This window comes from Orbicella faveolata, unplaced genomic scaffold (genome assembly GCF_042242905.1).
Source record: "Orbicella faveolata isolate gen_17 unplaced genomic scaffold, um_ofav_v1 contig_14, whole genome shotgun sequence".
In the NCBI taxonomy this organism is placed as follows: domain Eukaryota; kingdom Metazoa; phylum Cnidaria; class Anthozoa; order Scleractinia; family Merulinidae; genus Orbicella; species Orbicella faveolata.
This window is the reverse complement of record NW_028301541.1, coordinates 21,222,209-21,230,000: the sequence shown is the minus strand read 5'-3', so window position 1 is coordinate 21,230,000 and position 7,792 is coordinate 21,222,209. Positions and strand designations below refer to the sequence as shown.

The 7,792-nt window shown below is 39.7% G+C and overlaps 1 pseudogene; it reads right to left on the bottom strand.

Annotated features, from left to right (window-relative positions):
- Window positions 1-213: 213 nt before the first annotated feature.
- On the bottom strand, window positions 214-1,468 carry LOC149114492 (uncharacterized; annotated as a pseudogene).
- Between the last annotated feature and the right edge of the window lie 6,324 nt (window positions 1,469-7,792).

Genomic DNA, 7,792 nt, shown 5'->3' with positions numbered 1-7,792 from the left:
CAGTTGGATAATAATGAGGTTACCTATTTACCTAGTTAGGATTTCGAGTTGGATTTTCGAGTTGGATTTTCGAGTTGGATTTTCGAGTTGGATTTTCGAGTTGGATTTTCGAGTTAGGATTTTTTTGGCGGGGTTTCCAATAAATTTTCAGAGGTAATAACAGTTAAATGGGGTGACAGGCCTGCACAACTTCCATCCACGTGTAATAGCCAGTTAAAGCTCTGCTTTAACGATTATATCCTTTTTAAAGGATCTGCCCCTTTTGTACGAGACAATAGGTGGATCTTTGAAGATTCTTCTAAGCAATGGTTGTTGTTGGATTAAATGCCAATCTACATTAGTATCTGCTCTACGTTAGGCACTGTTGGGTGATATTGTGTGACAAAAGGCAAGATTCGCGTGCCTTGTTTACGTTTCTGTTGTAGGGCAGATTTTCCCTCCTCAAACGTAATTTCTGCGAAAGTTGTTGAAACGAGAGTTTCTGGGTACCCTCTCTCGATGAGATTCAGTGTTTTAGATTGTGAAATAGCAGTTTAAATGCTGTTTCAGAGGAGTTGGTTCGGAGAAGTCTGAATGCTTCGCCTTTGATGAAGCCCTTTTTGACCCCTGGTGGGTGACAACTTGAGAAATGCGTTTACTGAAATGTTTCAGTAGCTTTGAAATGAGTTTTAATGTCTAGTCTAGACTGTTTTGCAAATCTTTCGCCTTTGTAAACTTTTTTGTCGAGGAACGTTGTTTCCGTGTCGGAAACTTCAGCCATGAACGTGAAAGTTGGATGGTGGCTATTTGCTTGTTTAATAAACTGCGTGACTTCGTCTTTGTTTATATTCCAGATAGAGAGTATATCGTCAATATACCTTTTCCGGGCGAGTGGTTCTTGAGCGCTTCGATTTACAATTTGTGATTCTACCTTTGCCATAAAGATGTTGGCAAAGGCGATTGCCACTTCACTACCCATGGCTGTTCCATGTGTTTGGAGGTAGTTTTTTCCCAGTGAACTGGAATGAGTTTTCTTGAAGTACCAGTTCAAGCGCTCTTTTAAGATATTGTGTTGGGATGGGGGATTCTCCTTCATAGTAAGATTCGTATCCCTTGCATACTGCATGTTTCTATCCCCTACTCTTGAGGTATATTTGTGTATAGGCTTGTGACTTCCATTGAAACAAGGATAGCGTTCTCTGGCACTCTCGTTTTTTCTATGAAATTGATGAAGTCTGTCGAGTCTTTAAGATGTGACTCTTCTTCTTTTGCTATGGGTTGTAGGAGTTTGTCTACAAATGCAGACAGCCTTTTAGTCGGACCGTCACGTCCAGATATTATGGGTATTCCAACCGGAGTTGATTTGTGAAATTTTGTAAGCGTGTAGAACATGGTATGCGAGGAGGGTTAGGGGTTTGACGAAACCATAGGTTGGTCATGTGTCATCAATATAGTTGTGCTGGTGGAGTTCTTTAACTAATACAACCATAGGACGTTCAAGGGGTTTGTAGTGTTCAGGGTCGTCTAACTGGATTTGTCCTTCGAGAATTTTATCTTCAATGTTTAAGACAACCGTTCGCGTCCCCTTGTCTGCTTTTTAACTTGGAAAATATTATTTTCCAAGTTGTAGTGGTGAAGCGATTTCACTCCATCACACCTTCACTCCCTGTTAGACATTTGAAACCCGGGGGGAGGGGAAAGAACTCCCATATGAAAAGGTCAGGGATGCATGTCGGAAAATTGGAATTTAACTCCTAAAGGAGACCAATATGGGAGTTGCTCGGGCTTCGTTAGACCCCTAAAAGATACCACTTAAAACGGAATAAATGTTGACGTTTCGTCGTCAACACCCTAAGTGAGACCAGAATCCTTGATTTTTACCCGAGACGACGAGGATCCCCGACCATTTCATATAGGAATTCGCCCCCAGGTTTCGAACATCCGCCGTTTAGGGCCATTTTACAGTCGCTTGCACCGTGTAAAGTTAGTTATTCTTTGAATTTCTGACTCAAATACTCAGTATCTTACCGCAGAAATGCTCTGCATTGAATAAATTTTCGCACGAACGTTTTTAACCCAGGATTAACCCAGAATTAAAAGTTAACCGAATTATAACTTTTTCTTCTATACAAAAGTATTTTGCTGCTTTGTTTTGTGTCTATTGTGATTATTAAAACTGAAAGCAGAAGGCCAAACAATATACAGAAATCCTCAAATCAAAATTCTACCTTATCCTGGGTTAGCTTAATCGAGCTCTGAACAACCCGGCTTAGGAGCTACGCTTTTAGGCTGCCCTAAATCTCTATATTAGAATTTATATATTTGCCTTTTGTTGTGTCTATTTCTTAACGCGGATTTCTAAATTTGTACCACCAGGATAGATATGACAAGAAAATAGTATTCCAGTTCTTACAATCGATTTACGCCCGGAACGTGTTCGTGGCTAGGGGAAATCACTTCATGTAAGACTCAATGTCTTGCCTCTTACCTCATGTATGCTTTATACAGTGATGTCGCAGAATAAAGAGGCAAAACACTAACCCCACCCCTACAGGAATTCTTTTGTTGACTGCATTGGACTGGAATTTACGGACTATCTAGCCGATTCGTTGCAGCTAGATTACTATTAACCATCTCGAAAAGACCGACTCTACATCCTTACTCGAAAATTCAACTCGAAATCCTAACTCGAAAATCCAACTCGAAATCCAACTCGAAATCCAACTCGAAAATCCAACTCGAAATCCTAACTCGAAAACCCAACTCGAAATCCAACTTGAAATCCAACTCGAAATCCTAACTCGGAAGTTAGTTTGTCTCAGTAAGAACATGGCTTGTCGAAAATAAACTGTGTTCGGTGCGATAGTGCGTTTGTTGTTATTTTCTTTAAAAGAATGTATAATAAAACAATTATTAGATTCGGTTTTTGTGATATCCGAAATAATCAAGGTCTCCGTTAGTGTTATCAGCCTCAGCCTTCATCTTCGGCTGATAACACTTTCCTCGACCTTGATTATTCCGGATATCACAAAAACAATTCGTCTTAGACGAATAATTCTTCTTAGACGAATAATTCTTCGTAGATAAATTATTCTTCTTAGAAGAATAATTCCTCTTAGACGAATAATTAGTCTTAGACGAATATTGCGTCTTATTTCAGGTTCACTTGCGTTGAATAATAACAAACGATTCGCGCGAGCTCACTCTGCTAAATATAATGTTCAATAATGTGAGGGAAGTTGAGGCTAGTAAGCTAAAATTGAGTAATCCTACTTTAATTTTTTTTCGCCTTTTTTCCCTGAACATTTTGTGTTACGAATAGCTGTTATTTTTTAAGGTATTTGCTGTTGCAACGAAATTAGGCATATTTAACTTTTTTTTTGCCCCTTTGGGGCTATGTATAGCTCAGGTCGGAAAAGAACAATAACAAATGATCATATTTTTTCATTTCAGTGTATGATGGGCTGCGCCCCGACTTACCTGACGTGAAAGTTTTTAACAAGAGGACATATTTCTGACAGCAAAACAAGAAACTCCCGACAATTTAGCTGATTCCTTTATTTATGTAAAACCGCTGCAGGTCAGAGGACATTTTAATGCAGGATAGCAAACTTATGGACTTCATTAGATAAAGATTTAAAACTGTGCAAAGGTTCAGTAAACTTTACGAAAAATCTTAAAGCAAATATTCTTGAACAGTTTTTGAAACAAGAATAGTGTCACACTTTTTAATTCATTGCATTTTTATTGTATTTTTATTGTATTCGACAGAACGCAGTTCTAATCCGGTTTGGAAGGAAATGGAGTTTTCCTGTATGAGTCTGGGGACACCAAGTTGCCGCCGCCCCCCCCCCACCCCCCCCCCAAAACAAATTCTTCCGGGGAAAATGATGTCATGTCCATGCTCGTCGCGTCTCCATGTGTTGATCTGCTGAATATTCAGAATATTGTCTGGAATCGGTGGAAAAGTACTCTGAAGGCAAGGTCCAGGCTAAATTGTAGAATTACCGGGCCACTCATTTGTATCTCATCGAATTTGAATGGTTTCTTTTGTTTCTATATGCTTCGTTCTTACTAGAAGCGAAAATCGCTCCTTTGAATCAGTCACACAGAGCTTGTTTACGATCAATCATAATAATAATGATAACGAATATTTATACAGGATAGCCCTTCAGTGCAAGAGTACTGTTATCAAAGGGGTCCTGTCTAATTAACATAATATACTAAAATAAGATAAGAATGACTTTGAATCAACGAGTTCGTGATTGCAAATGTTGGCTTACATTTGTGCTTCCAACTTAGAATAATGTACATAAAAAATATACTTTTACAAATTAGCTTTTAAACAATTATTGGATAAGGTTTTTGTGATATCCGGAATAATCAAGGTCGAGGTAAGTGTTATATAAGTTGATAACACTAACCGAGACCTTGTGGCGCCATTCTCTGGAACAGACTTCCTTGTAACTTAAGGGAAGCAGAGTCCCTTGGACAATTCAAACGACTACTCAAAGAAGAACTATACGGCACGGCATTCCTGGAAAGCAGCTTTTTATTTAAAAATTTTTCATTATATTAGTGTTAGGTATTTTTTAAAGCTGACGAATTTTGTACCGTGGATAAATAAAGATTATCTCTCCGTCTATCTATTATTTCGGATATCACAAAAACCGAATCTCATAGTTGTTTTATTATACATTGTTTTCAAGAAAATAACGACAAACGCGTTGTCGCACCGAACACAGTTTATTTTCGACAAGCCATGTTCTTACGTGAACTTGACATTGCTCTTGGAAATCATACATTGCGCGCGCCACCTACGGATTATCCGCTAATCTGCTAACAGATTAGTAAATATTCTGTAGGTTGCGTTTACCAGAATTAGCTGTAGGCTTTTAGCCAATGATAAGACAGATGGTGACTGCAATGTATAACAATACGTTTAAACATTACCAGTCAATGTGAAAATATTAACCACCAAATTAGAAGGCTTATGTAAATATTTTTGTGAGTCTGCGGAAACAGGCGCCGTCACGCAACGTATCAACAAATCGCATTTTATATGGCGGACCTCTTCACTGATTTCACTGGTATGGATTATGACACTGATATATCTGTCTGTAAAACCTCGGTTGATGGTGAAAAATGTTGATCTTAGCAATAGAATGAAGCTGAAAGTCAGCTAGTGAAATCATAAGGCACACATATTAAAGTGACGGCGTCGAACGCACTCATAATATCTGATTACTACTAGTTGTATTTGTATTGTTCAATGAAAAAAACATTCTTGGGAGTGGCAAAGTTTCATTCATTCATTCATTTATTCAAACCGAATAGAGAACCTGATGGCCGCCTTACCACCATTGTCTACAGGAAACCAACACATACTGATCAGTACCTAGCGTATGATTCACACCACCCTCAGTCAGTAAAGAGCGGTATTGTGAAGTGTCTGTATGACCGGGCTAAATGGTCGTGACCAAACCATCAGTAATCGCTGGAGAGAAGAAACGTCTGTCATCTGTACTTGTTTCTAACGGATATCCGTCCTCTTTTGTACGGAAGATCACAAAGGCACGAACAACCCCAAGAAGAGAGCCCGTCGCGGAATTTAAATCCACCACCGTTTTACCTTATGTCCAAGGAGTTTCGGCGTCTCTCCGCCGCTGCCTAGAACAACAAGGCATTCGCACCGTCTTTAAGTTCGACACGACATTTCGGTCACACTTAGTGCGACCAAAGGACACCGTCAACCCGGCTAAACAAGATGGTGTTGTCTACAGGATTCCCTGTGAGTGCGGCAAAGTCTACATCGGGGAAACAGGGAGATCTATGCAGGAGAGGATCAAAGAACACGACAGGGATATACGACTCGCCCGTGCCCAGACCTCCGCCGTTTCTGAACACACCCACGAGACCAGCCACCATCCTATCTGGAATGAGGTCAAGTTTATTGATCGAGATCCTCACTGGTACACACGTAGGGTCAAGGAAGCTATTCACATAAGACTTCACCCTAATAACATCAACAGGGATAGTGGAATTGAAATTCCTGAAGCATGGATGCCCACGATCAAAAAACACAACAACAAGAAAACGGTGCAACAACGGACCACTGAGGGAACAGCTACTCGCCAGAACAATGGAACAATAGGAGGATCGATACGCACCAATCACAGCCGACCTTTGTGATATAAATGATACCGTGCAATCAGTCGACCTCATCGCTTGAAGAAGACTAGCGGTAAGCAGTCGAAACGTCGCGATCTACATCTCAAGTGACTACATCGTGAGACAAACGATAGTACACTTTGTTATTTCATTTATTTATTTTATTTATCTATTTTAGATAGTGTTAGTAGGTGTCCTCAATTAGTAAAGGAGACTTTTCCCCTCGGCTATTTTCTTAAAGACAAGTTAAAGTGCACCTAACCCCCAAATTTTTTTTCGCTAAAACAAGTCTAGACTTTATTTGAAGCATTTGGACGAAGAAATTTTTGAATTTGGTTGAATCCTCGATTTTCTATGCCCTTTCAAAGTCGCGATTAAGTGTTTCACGACCGCGTTTTAGGGAGTCTACCCAGGAACCAAACACAATAGCGCCTCAGTCAACTCACTGTGTTTGCTCGAGAAAATAGAATGCAAAACTAATCGTTCCGATGTATTTTGGGACTAAAACGTCCAAGTTTTGTCTCAGAATCATTTCTTTTTCGTCACTGGAGTCAGAGTTAAGTTTCGATTCGGAAGGCTCCGAAATAAACTTCGATCGAGCACGTTCGACAACTCTGAACTCACTGCTTAGAGCTTTGAGAGCAATTTACAATATTTCAAGCGACGACGGGGAAGACGTCTTTGCGGACGAGCTGCTTGTATATTAGGAATGGAAAGCTAGATACGAAGTGGAGGAGCAGGCAAACGAACAGCAGGAAAGAAAACTCAAGGACTGCTTTGGATGGTAATTTCGTCAACTAAACATAAGATTCCCACGCGTGTTTATAGCCCGTTTACATTTGTCCTTACCGAGAATGTATTTTGTCAAGGTTCTGTTAAATCCAGTTTGTGTTTTACTTTCAGTTGAATGCTTCATGTTTATAAGAGCGACGTACGTGTTGCAGTTTTGGAGACTTGATGACCTCCAAAACATTGGCTTCGATCGATTGAAAATCGTATTGTTTGGACCTGTATTTTTGAAGCTGCGGGAAGCAAGGCGGAAGGAAACATTTCATACAATTACCGATTTCACATTGTCACACGTTTTAAGTCGTAACTCCAAATAACCAATGTAAATTGTTCTCAAAGATTGCAGTAAAATTCGTCGGATAAGCGAAAAGGGTGTGTTCCCTAAGCGGTCCGCAGATAATGTTACGCGGTCATATTTTCGACGCTATTGCACAGAATCTTTGTCACACTGCTGATTTCCAAACCTTCGAAAAACTCTGTGAGTCTAACAATTTTGTTATCATGTAATTCTAGAGGATTAATCTTCGACTTTCATCTAAATCGAAAGAGAAATAAGTGTTGGTTAGCGGCGTACAGTTGCGATCTATTTACATATCAGTATAACGCTTCTTGATCATGACCGGATCACACAACTTTGCCGGTTATGTTATAAATACTGCGGGATTGGAAGATATAGGTTGTCGGTGGTATTTCTACAAATTACTGGTTAGCTTTAAGCAGAAAATTTATGAAAATAGCGTTCGAAAGTCTGCGGAACAAATTCCAGTGAGAGTTCTTCAATGGTTCTCACAGATTCAGTTCGCTTGTTTCGGTTCGACAAAATCAACCATCGTTTACGTCTTTATTGCACCAT